This window comes from Prionailurus viverrinus, chromosome C2, assembly GCF_022837055.1.
Source record: "Prionailurus viverrinus isolate Anna chromosome C2, UM_Priviv_1.0, whole genome shotgun sequence".
In the NCBI taxonomy this organism is placed as follows: domain Eukaryota; kingdom Metazoa; phylum Chordata; class Mammalia; order Carnivora; family Felidae; genus Prionailurus; species Prionailurus viverrinus.
In genome coordinates this window covers 148850513-148870778 of record NC_062569.1, presented here as the reverse complement: position 1 = coordinate 148870778, position 20266 = coordinate 148850513, and the positions used below count along the sequence as shown (strand labels likewise).

Genomic DNA, 20266 nt, shown 5'->3' with positions numbered 1-20266 from the left:
GACACCTTTTAAGACCAAAAGAAGGCCTTTTAGAATTGACAGTTTCTGTAGATCCAAGTCACCCGGGGCCTTTCATCTGCACATTAACACATGCAGAACTCGGGGAGGGGGCTTGTCTGAAAACTCAAATCATCAGGTTTTCTGAAATACACACATTTTCTTGTTTAGCTTCCAGTCCACCAACGGGGTCATCTGGGGAATATCAGCGCCGGAAATGCATCTAGAGGTTTCCAATTAAAATAAATTGCCTCAATCTTTGCATCAGCGATCTTTGAAACTGTCAGTGATGTGCTTAGGGCCACAAACTGTTCACTCTGGGGTGAGCTCCAGGCTGAGCTCCTACAGAGGCCACAGGCGAGGAAAGAAACATCAGTGAGACTCAGTGCCTCCCCCCGGACCTCATGAATGGAGTCACAATGTCCAGTTCTCAGCTTCAGGAAGCTCTCAGCAGAAGCCTTGGGAAATCTACCCCAGCGATCAGTCCCCAGGCCTGCTTCACTCTGGGGCTGCCCAAGGTTTTCCTGTCTGTGTCCGGGGACTCCTGGAGCCACACAGGGTTTTGTGGCCTCCCAGACACCCTTTCTCTACCATCGACCAAATCCAGCTCATCCTTTTCTTCTTCTTCTTCTTCTTCATGCTTATTTGAGAGAGATAGAGACAGAGAGAGAGAATGGGGGAGGGACAGAGAGAGAGGGAGATACAGAATCCGAAGCAGGCTCCAGGCTCTCAGCACAGAGCGCGATGCGGGGCTCAAACTCACAAACCATGAGATCATGACCTGAGCCAAAGTCAAACGCTTAACCGATCGAGCCACCGAGGTGCCCCAACCAGCTCATCTTAAGGACAAAGTGACTCCACATCCCCAGCACCTGGTCCAAGCCTCCTCTGGTCTCTGATCTTCGTCCCCAGGCAGAGTCTGGCACATAGAACAAGGGTGCATTTACCTTGGTCCCCACACCAGATCATAAACACTCAGGTTGTAGGTTTTCGTTCTGGAATTCTCCCCCTAGCATCACAGCCCCTGAGAGGCCAGGAAGAGCGCAAGTTTGAGGCGAACTGCCGTTGTGTTGTTTACAGACCTTTCAGGATGTGATTGTTGAAGACAGGTCAGGACTGTTCATGTTGACACATGCGTATGTCACCGTCTTAGCCCACTAGGACTGCGGTGACAAAGTACTGAAGACAGCAACAGAAATATACTCTCTCACAGTTCCGGAGGCCGGAAGCCCAAGATCAAGGTGTTGACAGGGTTTGGGTCTTCCGAGGCCTCTCTCCATGACTTGTAGGCAGCTGTCTTCTGGTTTCTTCACATGGCCTTTCCTTTGTGGATCTGTGTGCTAATCTCATTTAAGGACCCCAGGCAGATGGGATCAGGGCCCACCCATATGACCTCCTTACCTTAATCACCTCTTTAAAGGGCTCATCTCCAGTACACTCTGAGGTATGGACAGTTAGGACTTTTGGAGGGGACACAGTTCAGTCTGTGACAGTCACATAGCACAGGAGGCACCCCCTCCCCACCCCCCGTTCCTTGCCGATTGGCCAGGCCATCCCCTATTACATTCCTTGCAAACTGCAGGGCTGGGGACAAGAGAAGTCAGCTGCTTCTGGGTCACAGTTCTGGTAGAAAGTTCATTCAAAGGAAGTGTCTGAAATTAGGAACTGATAGATCCCTATCCTCACCTATGTGGTCACCCATCCGCCTTGGTCATGGGAGGTCACCAGGTGCCTTTCACTGGGAATGCAGATCAGCTACTCCGGCTTATAATGGTGGCCCCCCAGCCTTCAGAGAAGATTCTTTTCCCCAAGAATTCACACACCTCAGGCAACAGACATCGTGTTAGTGCCAGCGCTGCTCCTGTGTCTGCGGGGGATCCGAGCAGCAGATACAGGCTGGCCCTGAGGGCCTGTAATCGCACAGGATAGAGGAGGCCAATGGGGGGGACCCACATGGAGAGGGGCCGAGGCACCAGCCAGAGCCTCCTGGAGGCTTCATACAGCTGTTTGAAGAGAACTGTTTTGATCCTCACGACCGATGAGCCGAAACATTTCAGGAAATCCACTCCAAAAGGAAAAAAAGAGGAGGGGAAGGCCAGGGGCCCGGATGAGGAAGACCTGGGGAGAACGTGGCACCTGAGCTGAGCCCGGAAGGGAAAAGACCAGGTTGATCGCAGGCAGGAGGGAGGCCCCGGAGGTGGAGGGCACAGCCTGACGCGGGGACCAGATTTAGATGCCAACCAGCCGTGCCCAGGGCGAGCCCCGTTCTGACTGACGCAGAGGCAAGTTTTTCCAAATGCAGATATGAGGATGCTGCGTGGACCGTACAATTTCCAGAAAAACGGGGAGCTGACAGCAGTGCCTGTGGCCGAAACAGGCCCGCAGACAGCAGGAGAGGCCAGCCTGTTCTCAGACTCAGCACCTCTTCGGCATCTAAACCAAAGCTCCGCTCCACTTTCTGGCAGGCCCGGGACTCGCTCTCCGCTGTCAGCATTATTGCTTTCCAGGAATCTCCTGTTTTTCAAAGCATTTTTGCCAAGATGTGATGTTTTGCAAGCCCCAAAGCCCATCTCCCTCCTCCCCTGTCAAACTGATGAAACCATTCATCTTGCAGTCCCAAGCAGTCCCCCCCACCCTGCCCGCGCTCCTCAGCTCACCCCAGGATCTGGCTGAGACCCAGGAGTCCCGGAGGCAGAAGACAGGCCCGTCTGTCTGAACCAGAGCTGGCGACACGGAGGGGCTGCGGTATTCTCACTACCCAGTAAAGACAACTGCACACTGGCAGATTCTCCCAAGGGGCGTAAATATCTCCAAGGCAGCCTTTGAGTTTTGGCAAGACACAGGGTGGGAGGGTTTCTGAATATATTTTGACATGAATTAAGGGCAAGGGGCCCTTTCTAAAATATTTGCTTGAGGACTGCGTTTGAAACTTATTCCACTGCTTAGTGACTCCCACTCCATCTAAATGAATCAATACAGTAAAATATTTATCGAGATTCCCATTTATTAGGCCAGGAAGACATAAGCTGGCTATGGAGGAAATACTTAAGGCTTTTCAATTCCTATACCTGGAAATCATTTGAAGCCAACCTGAACACTGAATTCTGCCTACAACTACACCTCATCAACCCAGGCAAAAAACACCTTAAGGCTGGAGAATATGTTATTAGCATTTATTAGGCTATGGGGCAGGCATTGTTCTGAAAGTTTTATATGTGTAAGTGTACATAATCTGAAAGGGACTTCCATTTTACCAGAAAAAAAAAAGATCAAAATTTGACATTAAAATAACCTGTGACTCTTTATGCTTTACATCCATGGCGATATCCCATGGAGGTAGGTACTGTTCCACCATAAATCCTGGAATGATAACAAACTGTACCTTTAATCCCAGGCCTAAGGACTAAATCCAGATTGTTCTACCCCAGCATTCTTGGGAGGCCATCCAAGCTTTCAACTAATCCAAGACTCAGTTTTTCCTCACCTGTATACTATACTATACTATACTATACTACACGACCCTATTCTATTCTATTCTATTCTATTCTATTCTATTCTATATTATTCTTTACTACAGTATTCTATACTATACTATACTATTCTATACTATACTATGGTATTCTATACTATGCTAAGCTATTTGATACTATACTATTCTATAGTATTCTATAGTATACTATAGTATTCTATACTATGCTAAGCTATTCTATACTACACTATTCTATAGTATTCTATAGCATACTATACTATTCTATAGCATTCTATAGTATACGATAGTATTCTATAGTATTCTATAGTATACTATAGTATTCTATAATACACACTACACTACACTATAGAGAATTTCCAGCTGCTGGCAGAGTTTTTGGTAAGCAGTCACTCTGAGAAATAACCCTGGGCCTTTCCTGGAAGCCTAGCCAAGGCCTGGGAGGGCAAGCAGATGGACAGGCTATTTTACTCCTTAGCTAGCCCCAAGGTCATGGTCTCCCCAGCACCAAGCACACAGCTTTGGGGGAACAGAAAGGTCATTCAGTAAGAATACTCTTTAGGAGTTTAGAGGGTAAAATGGCTGCTGCAAGCCATAAATAGCATTAGAGTGCTTTTCAGAGAAGCTACCCTGTCCGAGACTGCTGGCGCACTGGAGTTCTATAGGATTGTAAAGTGATACCGTGTCACAGACGGAAGAAAATCTTAGAGGTTATGTAAGTTTGTGGTTTTAAAACTCTAAAATTGTTTTCACTATGGAAACCTTCTTCAAACAGAATCTTGCATGGAAACCCCATACATCGAACCGCAACTAGAAGACTCTCTGACCCTCGACCCCAACTCCAGACACCGCTGGTGTAGGGGAACAAGATGGGCCACTGCCTTCCTGTGGCTTGCCTCTCTGCTGTCACTCAACTGTCAGCATTGGAAGCAGAGAGGAGTCCCAGAGCCTTCTAATATGGCAGCTCCATTGAAGAAAGATGCCAGGTCATCTCCTCGAGGTGGGCATCTCACAGTGGCACTACGCAGCCAAACTCAAAGCTCGCATACCTCCATCTGGGATTCACAGCATCTTGAGTGAAGTGACTTTGCCTGCATGGTCCTTCCTGCCCATCAGCCCCTTTGGCCAGTAGTTCCTTGGCAGGTTGGCCTGACCCAAATGGTTGGTACAAATAGTGCAGCAAAAATCACACCTGTTGTCAATGTAGGTCCATCAGTTGTAATAAACACATCACGGATACAACATCAAGTATTTACTTTATATCCGTTTTTCTTATCTATCATGCGTATCATAGTATCATTATCATACTGTAATAGAATTCTTCTCTTAGGGCATCTGGGTGGCTCAGTTGGTTAAGTGTCTGACTTCAGCTCAGGTCGTGATCTCACAGTGGTGAGTTTGAGCCCTGCTTCAGGCTCTGCACTAATGGTGTGGAGACTGCTTAGAATTCTCTCTCTCTCTCTCTCTCTCTCTCTCTCTCTCTCTGCTCCTCCCCTGCTCATGCTCTCTCTCTCTCTCAAAATAAATAAACTTAAAAAAATAGAATTCTTCTCTTTTCACTGGGGCTTAGAGAGGGAACTTGCCCTACTGTAGATGAGGTCTCTAGCCAAGTCAAGCTACAAATCAGGGTGCTGCCTCAGCTTTTTTCTCTTCCTCTATCTTATGTCTTTACCACCACCACCTCCCCCCGCACTTCCTAACACCTGTGTCAGTCCTTCTGTCTTTCAACACATTGTTTCAATAATATTTGTTGAGCACCAGTTGTATTCTTGGCACTGCTCCATGTACTAGGGATATAACAATGAACAGGGCATACAGGGACCCTCCCTCATAGAGTTTAAGTAAACAAACAAATAATGAAGTTACATCTCATGATAATTGCAATGAATGAAATAAACAAGACGCTGGGATAGAGAATAACCGACCTCCCTCATATAATTTTAGGGCCATACCCTAAACCAGAGACCATCAAACTCCTGATATGCTCCTGACAACTGGAGAATTTGGCCCTGGTTAATCCTCCTTCCAACCTCAGAAAAGAGATGTCCATGCCCAAGAGAGGCTCTTATTGTAACCACCCACCCATCTGTGTAGAGTAGGACAAAAGAGAATGGCAGACCTGCCCAGAGGAAGTGCCAAGGGGAAACAGGAAGTGCCTAGCAGGAAAAGAAGCCCAAGAAACAGGAAGTAAAGGAAGCATAGATCCCCTGGATCTTCAAGTCTTCAGCTAGTAAAGGGTTGATTCTCAACTCCTCCGAGTCCTAACCAAACACATCAGGAAGATGGTAAAAGGGATGGGCAGAAGGGCATACTCATGAGGCTTTCTTCATTTATGAGCTAAGGGGGGATCGCAATGAAGCTGAGTGGAAAGTTCCCCCTCTCATCCACCCTGAGGGAACACGTGACTCTAATAGTAGAAGTTCAGGCACTCTAGCTAAACTTTGCCAGCTAGGAGAAAATGGAAGCCTCAAATACAAAACAGTAATCAGACAATTTATTCACCTTAGCCCAAGACAATACCAACTATGAGCCGTCAGACAGGCAGTTGCCATATTTCAGAGAAATTTGCAGGAGGCTGGGATCTCTGTCAGAAATGCTTGCTGGTCTTAGAGAGGGGACAGAGAATGCAAATATATTGAGGGCATAAATTTGCTCACATTACAACTCAGAGGCTCAAAGAAACAATCCTTTATTTTCTCTATAACTTCATCTGCTATTCCTCATGAGCCCCCCACCCTGCTGGGCAGTGGAGGCAACCAAGACTGGCCATTAACAATAGTTCAGACTTCTCCAATTTAAACGGTCTCCTTTCAATGTAAACATTCAGTCAGTTTATTCAAAGTTCAATTCCCTGTAAGGCTGATCTTAACAGTCTCTTTAGGACAGTTCAGATTTCCTCCCCTGTTTGCTCCGCTACTTTCCAATATGGCAGCTAAGCGTTTGCAGGAAATGTAAGGATTTTGTGACTTTGAAGAGACAAAGTAAGACATCTCTGAACCTCCCTACTGGAAAGGGAGCCTGAATCTCCCCGGTCAGATTTTTTGTCTGGCTTCTGTCTTCCCCTTCAAGGATATCCAGGCCCATCTGCTGTCCATTCCATGCTGGAGGTGAAGACAGCTGGGGAGGACCAATCTCTGGTTTTCTTCTGACCCACCCAGCTTATGTCTTCTCCAGGCTGGTGCAGGGGAATCCTGTGAAACAGTCTCCTCCCAGAGTCCTAAATTGTGTTTCTCTCAGCTTATGCAGCAGGGCTCCCATCACCCCCAACTCTGGGGTTGTAATTGTAACGGTATATTAGGACTGGGGTTTGGTCTCTTGCCTCCCCTCTAACCCTTTTTTTTTTCTTTTAAATTTTTTTTTAACGTTTATTTATTTTTGGGACAGAGAGAGACAGAGCACGAACGGGGGAGGGTCAGAGAGAGAGGGAGACGCAGAATCCGAAGCAGGCTCCAGGCTCCGAGCTGTCAGCACAGAGCCCGACGTGGGGCTTGAACTAACAGACCGTGAGATCATGACCTGAGCTGAAGTCGGCCGCTTAACCGACTGAGCCACCCAGGCGCCCCTCCCCTCTAACCCTTTAACTGTTAGCCTGCTACCAGTCCTCCCCTGCCATTTTGGAAATGGTCAAGATCAGGCTTTCTCCCAGAGGTCAGAAGCTTCCCTATCATATACCCAGGGAAACATGCCATGAGCTTTGAGGTTTGGGGCTGCCCATGCCTATCTGGGTATTTCTGGTAGCCTCGTAAGACAACAGTGTTTGAGCAAGATCCTTGATACTTGACCCAGTCTTTTTCCTTCTCATTTCTTTTCTGTACCCACAATGCCAGGCCCAGGTAGGGTTGGTTCAAGCCCTCCCTTCCTGTCTATCGTATCTTTCTCCCACCCTGGAACAGCAAGCTCCAAGGCCTAGTTGTCACTGGCTAAAGTCTGTCTCTTCCATAATTATGGAAAAGTTTTCAGGATATGAGCCCTCCAGACTTGGTTCCTGGTATGTTAAAGAATTTTGAAAGTCATCTTCCTTTCTACAAAGTCTGGTTTTCAAAACTATTGTTTTGCTGCAAAATCTTATTTTGGATGTCAGAAACTTCTTTCTCTTTGCACCCTGACAGGGCAGGCTTGACTCTTTCCCAATCTCCCCCTGGGGGAACGAATAGCTCAAACAGCGGAAGGAGAACTAGGAGGATTTTCTGCCCACAAAAATGCAAAAGGTAAAAGAACATTAGTAGTTTGCAAAAACAACACCCCCACCACCACACCCACACCCATCCCCCCTCCCCCCCCCCCCCACACAAAACCTATCCCCATTTCATAAATCTAGTACTGGACTCAATCAAATGCTTGCCTTCAGCCTGATTTTCTCTTTTTCTCAGAAGAGAAATGCAAATACTTCAGTGGATAAGAATGGGCCTACCAGAAACCCAAAGCCTATTTTGCCTCATGTCTCCACTGAACATTTACTCACCCCTGCTTCCTATTCTCAAACCATCTAGTGAAGGACTGCAGCCATCCTACGACTCCATGAGAGAACGGGCCTTGCTGAGTCTGACAGGAACTTGAGGGACAAGTTGGTGTCTTTTTGATGTCAGAAAGAGGGAGAGAAGGACAGATGGATGAGGCTGGGCTTAGTAGTTTTACGAAGTAACCAACTGATGGCTGATTTTTTTTTTTTGCCAAGAGATGGAACAGTTTCCAGACTAACTGCCACAACTCTTGGAGACTCTGTGAAGAAAGAAAACTGCAAGTCTTCTTCAGTGCCTTCCGTATGGAGGATACAGTAGGAAAAGTCAGGGAAAACCAAAGAGAAAGAGCACCAATGCTGGCATGGGGATGGCTTTCATTCACCAGCTTCTCCAGGAGCTGCTTTAAAGAGTCAGAACTATTGTTACATTTGATGATGTCCTGATTCATGCAGCAACTTGATTCTCAAAGCACTATGACATCTAGCATCTCCTTGTATCCTCTCAAAGTCTTGTGAAGTGGGGACAATGAGCTGCACAACCATTGCCTTGACAGATGGCATCAGCTTCTGGGGCACCAAGAGGTTGAGATGCTCAAAGTTATTTGCTTCAGTGGAACGCTTCAAAACATCCCCCTTGACCTCCAGGGTAGGTTCCTCCCCTTGTGTCACAAAGAGGTGTTGGGCAGAAATTATAAAAAGGCAGAAAGTTGAGTGGCGCTGCTGAACAACTGAGACAGTGGGTGTTCATAAAGTCATGCTAGACTCTGAAATGGGAAACCTGGTTTCTGATCCTGGCTCGGCCACTGAGTGGCCATGTGACTTTGGGAGGCCCATAAAATAGGTATCATCAATCAATCATCATCATCATCCTACTCTTATTCACTTCACAGGATGGTTGAAAGCTTCAAAAATAAGCTTATCTATGTGGATGTATGTAGGCATTTATGGAGGAACATGTCATGACACAACCAGAGCTTTTGGAGACGGTGCTATGACTACTCAGTACTGGTAACTACAGTGTGCTCATGCTCCTGCTTTTTCTTTTTTTTTTAAATTTTTTTTTTCAACGTTTATTTATTTTTGGTACAGAGAGAGACAGAGCATGAACGGGGGAGGGGCAGAGAGAGAGGGAGACACAGAATCGGAAACAGGCTCCAGGCTCTGAGCCATCAGCCCAGAGCCTGACGCGGGGCTCGAACTCCCGGACCGCGAGATCGTGACCTGGCTGAAGTCGGACGCTTAACCGACTGCGCCACCCAGGCGCCCCGCTCCTGCTTTTTTGAAACTCATTTTGGACATCAATCCTGGCATCTCTGCTTCTTTTTTTTTTTTTTTTTGAAATATTGTCAAATTGGTTTCCATACAACACCCAGTGCTCATCCCAAAAGATGCCCTACTCGATACCCATCACCCACCCTCCCCTCCCTCCCACCCCCCATCAACCCTCAGTTTGTTCTCAGTTTTTAAGAGTCTCTTTCTGTTTCTTTATCTTAGGAAAGAAAGGGGAGGAAATGGTGTGCAATAAGGAAGATACAGATTAGTCCTTTTCTTCTTGTTTATAGATGGCTGGAGGAAGGAACATGGCATGAATATGGTAAAGGGTGGGTGGGGGCCGTAAGGGTTCTCAGTCTGTACATTAGAGGAACACTCTGCAAAGCACCTTTTTACATACTTTTCTCTTTTGGTCCTCACAGCAACCAAGTAAGTAGGTAAGCAGGACAAATAATATTACCTGGGTACAAGACTGAACAACGGTGTGACCATGGCCACATGGTCCTGAATGCAAGCCTCCTAAACACCTCATAATCTCCCCCTTCATTGATACTAGATTTGGGACTGAAACTTTCAGCACTTGAAACAAAAGTTTCGAGCAACTTGAACCAAGGCATTCCCACCCCCTGCCCCGCCCCGAAATTCAGCAATACTCATCATCCTTGAACATCTAATACTTATAGAGTGTTGTACCAACTTATAGATCTATTTTGAGTCCCTGTTAAGGGCTCCGCTTTGTGTTGGACCCAAAAGTAATGTTGAAGTAAAGTGGTTGATGACTTCCAAGGTGTATGAAACTATGAGTAGAGGCAAAGGCATGAACTAGCAATGAATGAGCCAGGACAGAAAGGAAACCAACACAGGGTATGGCACATACGAAGCTCTAAAGGAACACATTGACATTGCAAATGGTTGAATCGTCTAATTAAACCAAATTAATGGAAATTAATGGAAGCCATACAATTAAGCGCTAGGTTGTTTGGTTCAGGACATAAAGAATGCAGTGTTTAGGGGTGCCTGGCTGGCTCAGTTGGTAGAGCATGTGACTCTCGATCTCAGAGTTGTGAGTTCAAGCCCCACATTGGGTGTAGAGACTACTTAAAAATAAAATCTTAGAAAAAAAAAAAAAGAATGCAGGGTTTGGGTGGCAAATAGGTCAATGAAAGCGATTATTGTCAGGGAAGTGTGATTGATAAGGAGAGATTTAACTGGGCGTTTAGGGATCAGTAAAGATTTTGTATTGTGGGAAAAAAGGGAAGACCTGCTAAATTAAGAGGAAAAAAGAAGGACATCCCAGACAGAGAAATATACAAGGGATGAGCACAGTGGAACGCTGGTAATGTTCAACATCTTTCTCTTGGAAAAAGAAACCAACCATTATTGGTGGCATTTACCAATTTCCGTGGTATAAATACCCCAAACATGGCTGATTCTCAGCTAGTAGTGTGACATTACTGAATGCAGAGTTGGGAAGAGGTGTGCATCAGCTCACTCTCACTGTCATACAGCATTTGCACATACAACATAAATAATCTCAAGAGCACAGATAATATTAAAATAATTAGGAAGTTATGAGTTTTAAGGATTTATTAACTTTTTAAACATAATTTGTTTAAGTTTATATGATTTCCTTTTAATGACTACAATTTCCTTTAGCTGTGTTTAACTGGCTCAAAAACTCCCTGACAATTTCACACCAGCTCTTGTGAGCCAGTACCAGACAGTTCCAGCATACTGTTGCACGTAGATAAAACGAAGACATCAGTCCCATGGGAATGGTTAGTGTTGGAGGTTAGAGGGAAAGAAAATTTGTTTCTGGGAACCAGATTATAAAGACTGGGAAAGATACAGAATGAGGTCTAGACTGAGTGTAGTAGGACATAGAGAGGCACTGAGGATACTCAGGCAAGGGAGCAGCGGCCATGTTGCTTGAAGAAATCTGAGAGGGATGGACAGGAAAGAAGGATGTGGGAAGAGATGGGTATTGGGGTGTTCATCTCAGAGACCGTGAAAGTAATCAGAGCTGGAAGTAAGGACAGCAAATCGAACAAAGAAGGGGAGACTAATGTGAGAGAAATTTTGAGGTAAATCCAAGCACAGCTTGGTGTCTGGGTTTGGGTTATCCCAAAGGGCCAAAGATGTTTGAGGTAGGTCTGGGTGATTGAGACGAATTAAAGCTGGGAGGACGAGCTCTCCTGAGCATACTGGAAAGGAAGGCGATTTCTTGCATCTGTGAGATACAAGGCACATCAGGGGGCATGCGGTGGTAGAAATGTCCTGTGGACAACTGTAAGGAGATATGGGGCTGGAGCTTGGGGAGAAGGAATGTGCTAGAAAATGCCAACTTAGGAGTCTTATACGTACAGAAAAGAAGGCCTGAGTGTTGGTGCACGCTGTCATTTGGAAGGTAAGCGAAGGAGGAAGAAGAGCCACAGAAGATTCCAGATATGAAGTCACTGGAGAATAGGAGAACCAGAGAAAAAGGTCAGAGATACCAGGATGGGGAAGTTTCCAACAGGGAAGTTTGTATCAAACGCATTAGGGATGTTGAGTAAGCTAAAACAGAGAAAAATAAGTTCTCAGAAAGAAAGGAAAACAGCAATAAAATTTAATTCCATCCCACCAAGAGAATAAATTCCTCTCTTTCAGGCAGAAGCTGTTCTCTTGGCTTGGTCATCTGGAATATGCCCCAATATGGCACCTCACATTGCTTTTGTAGACGCAGGCTCTTTATTTCAAAATGGAGGATCCCAGTCAGCCAAGTGTAAATGTGTATTAGGAAATCTCACTGTGCTAAACAAGTTCTAAAAATAACGGATAACTTCTCCGTAGTCAACAACAATGAAAGAGCTGAGATTATAGAAGTTCAAACTTTAATAAGCAACTGGAGGTAGAGCACAGCACATGCAGCCTTTAGAGACATTTTTCTCTCATAGGGAAATGAAATTGCAATTTGTGAAATAATCTGATGGCTGCATTGAATCTAGTTGCTTCCTTTGAGAAGATTCTCCGTAAAACTAAAGACACAAGTCATGTCCCTTCAGAGGCAATCGGTTTTAAATGTCCAAAACCAATAAAGTATAAATACAGTCTTCTTAAAGGAACGTGCTGTGTATGTCCATTGCTTGTTATGAGTGCCAGAGATATCTACATGCAGCCTGTAGGGACTGCTCGGTCAATAATGAGCCCTCTTAAAAATGCAAAAGCCAATTTCATAGCATTTTCATCGTTCTTATTTTGGATGATGGCTACTGAGAGAGAAAACAGATCTCAGGCCAAGTAGAGAGAAAAGATAACATCCCACATATTGTGTTGAATTTAACATATTTAACAGCAATAACAAACACAAAGCTTACGCTACAGGTTTATTCCCCAAATGTAGTAATTCTAGCAATTCTTTTGCTTCGGAAAGTGCTGAAAATAGTAAGCAGGGATATTTCCCTCCTCATTTGTTCTACAATGTGCCTCATCATTTTCCCTTTGGTGTTGTCTTATCTATTCGTTCTCTCTTTGGCCTCTAACCCCTTAAAAGGGCCGCCTGTGTCCCCACCTTTCTTTTCATTTTTGTGCTTGAATGATAAAAATCTTTCTTAACTCTTTAGGATATACGTCAAAACCTCCCACCTATAACTACAGCAGGCTTTGATTAGGGGAAGATTATTTTCTGATTTCCATCTCCTTGGCTACATGGAGTTGTGCTGTAACCGGAACAACAGGAGAAATGAATAAAAACAACAAAATTGTTTATTGGCAGGGCTTTGAGGAAGCAGGCACACTAAACTTTGCTGGTGGCACTATAAAATTGAAAAAAAAAAAAGAAGTCTTCAAGAGCAGTTTTGCAATAAGTGACAAGTCATAAAAATTATTCTACTCTTTGACCTGGTGGAGCCTCTTGGGGAAAAATGTCCCCAGGAACAACTCCAAGGAAACAAACACATGTGTAGAAAGATGTTTCAAGTCCTGCCCTATATTAAAACGAATAATTGGAAACAGCCCAAGTGCCCAACTGTGAGGCAACGGTTTAGGCAGACTGCGTTCTATTAATATAATGGGATTGTAAATGGTCACCAGGAAGGACAATTATAGAGATGGTTATGAAATCTGGGAAGTATCATGCAAAAGCATTCTAAGTGGGAAAGAGGAGAAATAGACTAGTGCACAGAGAAAAAGGTGAAGTTGCATGCAGCTATAGCAGGATGTATGAGGTTAAATAACCAGTGATGTAGGGGTTCAGCTCCTGGAGCCTTTATTTCACCTTGCCTTTTAGATGGGCCTGTTTGGCCTCATTGTTCGGGGTACTAAATCCTCGAGCCCTCACCCGGAAGATGGCATAGTCCCCTCCCAGGGGAGAGGCAATATGAGAAGACGGGGTGAGGTGGGGGGGGGGGGGAAGGAAGAGGCACATGTAGTTTACAAACAGTGGAACAGTGGGTGTTTCGTTTCATTGTTTTTGTGGTGGTGGTGGGGATTATGGTTTAATTTGAACCTCAAGTAATAATTTTAGAGAGTGTGAGCTTTGCGTGTTTATCGAAAACAAACGCAGGGCTTAGAAATACCGAGAAATACTAAGTTCCCCCGGGCAATTCGTTCTAGGTATTTACTTCACCTATTTAATGACGGCGTTTGAGTGAGATCTCCAGCTATTCCATTGGAATTGGCCAGATTGAAGCAGCCTGTCACACAAAGTACCTGCCTGTCGAGCAGTTTGCCAAGGAACAGAGTTTATACTAGATAAACAGGCTGATGGTTTGTCTCACTGGGATGACAGTATGGCAGGACACTTAAAGCAAACTTTTAAATGCTCAAAGGTGAATTCTATAAAGGGACGTCGAATCAATGAGGAGGACCTAACAGTCATATCAACAGGATATGGTTGAAAAAGTCACGTTATTTTGTTATGCATTTAAGTGGCACTTACGCCACGTCAGTGGATAATAGGCCTTCCCTGTACCAGAGCTCAGGGACCCAGTCCACCACCCACTCGGTCTTGCCTCATGGAAGTGCCATCTGTCTCAGGCATCTCCACCACCATCTCCAATGGCTTCTTACCCCCATCTTCCCCAGTCTAAATGAAACTCACACTGGATCCTTTTCTCCCCCCATTCAAGCAGTGGTGGGTCACTGTAAATGGTAAATGTTTAACAACCAGCGCTCTGGGGAGAAGAGTCCTGATATACAGCCTTAGCCAGTTGCCGCGGTGTAAATACTCCTACGAAGGCCAGCTTCACCCGACCAACGTGACATAACTGGATGCAGAGCTGAGAAGTGACAGTCACTGGCATGCTACTAGGTACTACTTAGACCACACAGATTCAACGGACATACATAACCTCAAGAGCATAGACAAGAGTAAAATGTGATAAAATAATTAGGAAGCGAAGCATTTGGAACCTTTACTATCTTCGATTTTAATGTATTTAATGGTAAGCTTACAAAAGATAATTTTTTAATTTTAATAATAACTCACAACATTCCCCCAAAGTCAACAATTGGCTCTTGCAAGCCAGCTCTAGCACACTGCCCTGGCACACCAACCCCTCTCTCCACTGAAATTTGAACCATAGAACTACTGTGCTGGTGGGTTTGTCTGTTGACGCTGGCCTTCTTGCAACTTTCTCCTGCCATGATTCTAAAGCTTATTTATTTATTTTTAGAGATAGAGAGAGAGAGAGGCAGAGAGGAAGAGAGAATCCCAAGCAGGCTCAGCACTGTCAATGCAGAGCCCAATGCAGGGCTTGATCTCATAAACCTCATAAATCTCATGAGACCATGACCTGAGCAGAAACCAAGAGTTGGACCCTTAACCGAATGAGCCACCCAGGTGCCCCACTCCTGCCATGGTTCTAAAGCAACATACTGTTGGGGCTTTCCTTTGACACTTCCCACATGCCTTCCCATCTCTTGTCTTGGTTCCATGTCTTTCCCCAACTCCTTTAACATAGTAGTATGCCTCTGGTTTTTATTCTTGATCTGTGCCCCTTCTTATCTTCCCTAATGATCCCATTCATCACCAGCACATTAACAACTCCAAAATGATTCCAGCATTTGTGACTTTTTGCAGTCTTGACTTTTCTCATCAGTTCAAGAGAACTTTGGGCAGCTCTGCCTGGATCCTTACCTTTGTGCCTTATTTCTTACCTCTTCATCCAAACGTGACATTTTTCCTGCCTTCCTTACCTAATCTATGGCAAAGAGCATTCCCACTCATGCAATAATTCATTTGCAAATACTAATTGAGTATTTTCTGTGGCCAGGCGTGGTTTTAGGCTATGGAAATGTGATAGAGAGCAATATTGGAAGAGTCCTTAAGCAGCTCACTTTCTAGTGGGTGACACAGTCCACAAAACAAACAAGCAAAAAAAAAAAAACCCCATATATGTTTTATCATATCAGATAATAATAAATGCAACGAAGTCATTTTAATGTCATCCTCACTTGCTTTCTTCTTTACTCTCCACATTGAATTGGATACAAGGATCTATTCCTTTACTGCTAAATAGCCTTTGAATAGAAATCTTCCCCTCTCTGCAAACTGCCTTGGTCTTAATTTGGTCATTATCACCTCTGACTTCCACAGTCTCTAACCTGGCCTCCCTGGTACAGGTTCTTGCCTGATCCAACCTCCACGCATTCTCTGGAGCTTTCCAAAACACCCATCTCAACATGCCCCTCCCCTTGTTAAATACCTGGGGGTAGGAGGACTTTAATAACTGTAGGATAAATCCCTTGGCATGCCATACAAATAAATTAATTTTGCTAGTTATTTACTATGTGTGAAATGCTTGGTGAATACACACACACACACACACACACACACACAAACACATACACACACAGTTTATTTATTTCTATATCCTAAATAGCTACAGAAAAGATTTGGTTACCCTTCCAATAACTTGGTGAATTCATATTATTTTTCACTTTGTGCTAGACACTTTCACAGTCCAGCCCAATCTTTTCTCCATAAAGTTTCCTCTCTTGCCCCTTGCCCACACACCTGACACATGGCTTCACTGACCTAACCTTCCCATTTGAAGTTTTTTTCACTCATATGATCCTTTGTCCACTTTGTCCCCTCTTCCAGGGGTATGTTTGCTTCACTTCCTCTACCCGGTGAGACACTATAGTTTGTGCCCTGTTCTCCAGCAAGGCTTCCTCCCTTTGACCCTTACCACCATTCTTTGCTGCAGGCAATCTCCCCCTTCTCTGCAATATACAGCCCTGTGCTCATAACACATCTTTGTTTAGAACCTACTGTCAATGAGCTCTTTTCCAGACACTGGGGATAAGCTGATGAATAAAACTAAATCCCTGCCCTCATAAGGTTGGTGTTCTAGTGGGAAGAAATGCAACAATAACAAATAATTTCAAACAGAAACACACACCATAAGATGAAGCAGTGGGTAAAGAGTTGGGAGGATGGAAGGAGTTCCAGGTTTGGTCAAGGACTCTCCCTCCTGTCCCCAGGGGGAAAATCACAGCACACACCATCAAACATTAGAGCTGGTATCTGAGTCTAGATTCATCTCCCTCATTAGGCAATGAAGGTAGGGATCATTCCTTATTTCTCTTTGCCCCATATCGGTTAGCATATATGCAGTAAGTATTTAAGAAAGAAGGAAAGAAGGGAAGGAAGGAAGGAAGGAAGGGAGGAAGGAAGGAAGGGAGGAAGAAAGGAAGGAAGGAAGGAAGGAAGGAAGAAAGGAAGGAAGGAAGGAAGGGAGGAAGAAAAGAAGGAAGGAAGAAAGGAAGGAAGGAAGGAAGGAAGGGAGGGAGGAAGAAAAGAAGGAAGGAAGAAAGGAAGGAAGGAAGGAAGGAAGGGAGGGAGGAAGGAAGAAACAGCCTTTTGTAGACAATTTCATAGACAGAATCCAATCAATTACCAATGTTTCAATCTCCAAGAAAAAAAAATCTTATGCTAGCTTAGTAGAAAATCCTGGCACAATAATTTGCCTCATTTTCAAGCTATTCATATCAAAGCCACCTGACTGGCTGTTCCCATCCCCACCACCACCCCCCACCACGGTTACTATACCACATCCAGCCATTTGACAAGGAGAGTAAAATTGCATCAGAGTTCCTAATTTTGAAAGCACAAAGATTATTTCTGTCTTGGAAGCAGTTCAGTCCCAAGAGTATCAGTGCCAGCATCCTTTCTAAAGTTAATCTATTTCTCCATCTGTACCATTCATGAATCTACCCATTTGAACTCACAGGAGAGGGAGGTAGCTGCATGGACTCCAGGGCTATAGGAGACAGTAAAGTGGTGACTCCCTTTGAGGAAAATGCACAGAACAACACCAAAAAGAGAGCTAATGGCGAGACATCAGATGTTCTTCATGCTCCCCCAGACAGCATGCAGCTGATGGAGGGGTAACTGAGAATTCTCACCCTTCTACCCTGAAAGTAGAAGAGTCCCTTTGGCGGATCACAGGCACGATCACATTTCACGTTATTTGCAGCTCCCTAAGTAACATTACTTTTTGTTTGGGTGGGAAAATGGTACATATTCTTTTATTGCTAGTGCAAGTACAAGAAGTACAAGAGGAAATATTATTTCAGGTCCTAGTTCTGTGGTTTTAACCCTAGTACCTTATGTCTTACATGCTTGCTCTCAATGTATTCAGATTTGCATATGTGTGTTTGCATATAAATTTTTCTACAGCCTACTTGAAAGAATGTCAGACAAATTATAAAATCATTTAAAATATAATAAGATTGTATGACTTAAAAATAGAATACGATTTTTGCAGATGATCTTTACTTGAAATGAGACCAACTTACTGCACTAGATCTTTCTCACTGAGAGATGCTAAAGCATAATTAGAACCTTCTGTATAGGTGCATAAGGCTCCAAAGAAAATAATGTTGCTAACAGAAGCCCAGGACAATATCTCTGGGAATGGGGAAGATTATGTTCCACATTTCGGGCATATTTTTGCACAATAAATGAAAGGGAATCATTTTCTGCATGGTGAGCAGTTGTGAAGTTTCAGTCAATGCTTTAGTTTCTAAACCTTGTTATGATGGGCAAAGGAGGTGGGGCAGAGGACCAAGGGGTTAGAACATTCTCTAAAAAGAAAATTACTACATTTTTATTTCATATTGCCCTGTAGACAGATTGGAAGAAGGAGGTAGGGAGTAGTTAGAAAAAAGGAGAAATAGGGGGAATCATGACACTGGAGCATTGGACACGGCAACACCAAAACATTGAGAACGACGGATTTACACAGATGTGAACTGGGAAGGCAAGATATGGGGTAGGAGTTAAAAGCATGGTTCTGGCCCACCCTGGCCTGGGTTCTAGCACCAGCTCTGCTGTTTACTAGCTGTGTGACCTTGGACAAGGTCACTTAGCTTCTTTGACTCCAAGTGTACAAGGTGTTTATTATTCTTAGCTCCCTTGTTGAAGCCAGGGAGCCAAACTAGAAGACCTCTTAAGAAAATTCCCCTTCCATTTTCAGAAGCACAGTGCAATGAAGAGGTGCTTGAGAAGCTGGTGGAGAGCTGCCATCCAACTAGGGCAAGCCTTGGAGAAGTTTCCTTCCATTTTTCCTAGCTGGATCTTTGGTGGATTAAGCTCGGAGTTTGGCCTCCAGGGGCCTACCTAGATTCTCCATAAGCATGTCTTTAACCTAAACAGCCCATTACTGATAAAAGACTTTGCACATCTCTTTGGAATATGTGCTTTTCCCTCCTTAGTGGTTTATAAACCTACCATCCTAAATTCATAGTATCATATTTGTTCTTATAAAAAACAGAGGAAAATGGCCTTAAAATGTGACCTTTCAGACTTCCTTCAGAATGTGCCGGAGGCATTGAAGCAAATGGCCTTCACCCACCTTTGCCTTTTTTTCTTCTAATTTTCTACAAATTATTTTCAAACTTAGTAAAGATTTCTTTCACATACAAACTCTCTAGGCTCACGTGAAAACTTGAAAGCAAATAAATTAAATGCAATATAGCTAGGAACAATTAAGCACGTTTTATTTTATCTCCTGGAAAAGGAGATAAAACACACACAGACTTTGATGGATTAACAGGAGGACTCAGAACAAGACCCAGTGAGAAGACCTAGCTAGGTGGCTACCACACACATTCTCTGTGGATTTCTTTTCCATTAGGGCCTGTGCTCAGTTCTCTGAAATCCCTGGTCACAGGTCATTCTTCCCCAACCTGTCTCCATTTCATGAGTTCTTTACATGGTTACTCACTAGATTTTGCTCCAAAAGTCCTTTGGGAATTCTAGACTAAGAAAATATGGATTTCCACTTGATTTAAAAATCTTTTGAATGGTTCTTAAATTGTTTTAGATTTTATGTTCCTCCCCTTCTAGAAAGAATATAGCAGAAACTCAGTAAATTTTTGCTGATGAAGGTGATCATCAAGTACCTGAAGTCAGAATGTATGGACTCAGCCAATATTTAGTAAGCACATACTACATATCAGACACTGGTCTGGTCACTGGATTTATGGTGGTGAACAAAGTAGACAATGCCCTACCCCTAATGGGACTTGAAGCTTAATGGGAGGAACAGGTACCAAATCTAGAATACAACAATAAATATAAAAGTACACACTGTGATAAGTGTCCTGAAGGAGTAGTACCGGTGCTATGAGAGAATACAATAGGGGCTTTAGTTAGATTGGGAGGGGATCAAAAAGGCCTCTTCAAGGAAGTCATTGCACTGATAAGGGGACCCCAGCCAGGAGCTGGTTTAGGGGAAAGACTGGGGAGGCCAACACCCAATAAAAGGTGGAAACAGAGTGAGAGGAAGCTGGGAGGTAAACAGGAGTCAGATTACACAGGGTCTTGAGGACATGTGAAAGACTTAAATTCTGAGCTACGTGCACTGGGAAGCCATTGAAGGGTTTGGGGCAGGGCTGTAAAGAGCTTTGTTTTCTACTTAGAGGAGATCACTCTGGCTGCAGGAGAGAAGGCTACAGATGATCATAGTCACAAATAGTCCTGGGGAGACAGGTAGGAAGCTAAATGAATACTCCAAGTGAGAACCACTGGTGCTGGATCTGGGATGGGCAGTGGAGATGGA

The 20266-nt window shown here is 44.3% G+C and overlaps 1 protein-coding gene and 1 non-coding gene across 7 annotated transcripts in view; one reads left to right on the top strand and one right to left on the bottom strand.

Annotated features, from left to right (window-relative positions):
- KCNE2 (potassium voltage-gated channel subfamily E regulatory subunit 2) overlaps positions 1 to 20266 on the bottom strand; it is a 170630-nt gene that overhangs the window by 79680 nt on the left and 70684 nt on the right. The window lies entirely within an intron of this gene.
- TRNAE-CUC (transfer RNA glutamic acid (anticodon CUC)) lies at positions 10231 to 10303 on the top strand. The gene has a single exon. It is a non-coding gene; the product is annotated as a tRNA-Glu (tRNA).